The sequence below is a fragment of the Myotis brandtii genome, unplaced genomic scaffold (genome assembly GCF_000412655.1).
Source record: "Myotis brandtii unplaced genomic scaffold, ASM41265v1 scaffold233, whole genome shotgun sequence".
Taxonomy (NCBI): Eukaryota; Metazoa; Chordata; class Mammalia; order Chiroptera; family Vespertilionidae; genus Myotis; species Myotis brandtii.
In genome coordinates, this window is record NW_005358773.1 from 309,699 (window position 1) to 310,985 (window position 1,287).

Below are 1,287 nucleotides of genomic sequence, written 5' to 3' on the forward strand. Positions count from 1 at the left end.
GGCCGGATCTGCGGGCACCCGGGAGGCCCCCGGAGGGCCCGGGAAGCCAGGCTGCTGCGGGGCATTGATGAACAAGGTGACCGGAGGCTGGGGCTCGAAAGGGATAGGCCGCCTCGACCGGCTGTCATGGCGATACCGGGCTCCCTGCTTAGGTGGGGGTTGCGGAGGAGCGGCCTGCTCCCTTGCCGCCGTAGTTACGCACGCGGTGCTTTGTCGGAACGGCTCCGGGGAGTCCGGACCGAGAAGTGTTGCCTTGACGGTGCGCTTTGTGTGCAGCCAGATATCGGCTAGAGAAGGGAGGGCTTTGCTTTTTCCTTCCAGAAACGTGACAAAAGGCGTCGAGCCGAGATTGGGCTTGAGGCTATTCCATCTCTGTGCACGTTCAGGAAGTAATGGAGGTTTTCCTTTAAAGGTTATCATCCTCCTGTTTTCCTTTAACCATAGGGGAAACCTCAGGAATGTGTCAGTATCCTTTAAATTCTGAAAAGTGCCCAGTCCTTCTGTGCTCAGTGTAGTGTCTAACATTCAACCTGGCAAACAGGCAAGTTTATTCTGTTGTGGTTGGTCTATGCCGTGCCTGAGTCCTGGGTTGACTGGGTGGCTTTGGGATGAAAGGTCCCTGGGAAGTAGGATTCTCCACATTATACACCAGGGAAAGGCCCTTCTGGATACTTTCAGATTCCTTAAGTATAAATAGATAGGTTGAGAAATGAATACTGAGAAGCCCTGTACAATGAAATGCTTTAAGTTTGGCTATTTGTCTTGTGTAGTTCTATTCGTTAGCAGGGTGTTTTGTGTTGCGTGTTGTTGTTGTTGTTTTTTAACCAGCAAGAATTCAAATGATTTCTAAGATCAGTTACAACAGATGAAAACTGTTTAGAGATCATTCTGTGACAGAAGACATCAGAGCAGTAGTAGGTATTACTCTGATTTTTACTCATTTCCAAACCTTTCCCTCAGAGGTCCTTGCCCCTGTTCCTGTATTTTGTTGTTCACCTCGATGCCTTGTTCTTGTTTTCCTTTTAAATGGAGAATGTTCCTGTCCTTAGCAGTTGTGTTCCGTTTGTCGAACACAGTTTGGGCATCGCATCGACACCTGTTGAGGAATCTGATTATCTTTCTTGCTTCATCGCAAGTACACATTATTTCCCAGCTTATAATGGTTGTAGGGACCAGATTCTCTCCGTGTATTTTTTAGTGTGTCTGTCTTCTGGGTTGCTTTTTTAGAGTCGTCGCATTTTATTGTTGTCGACATTTCACACAGCAGTGGGTAACAACGTTAATGCA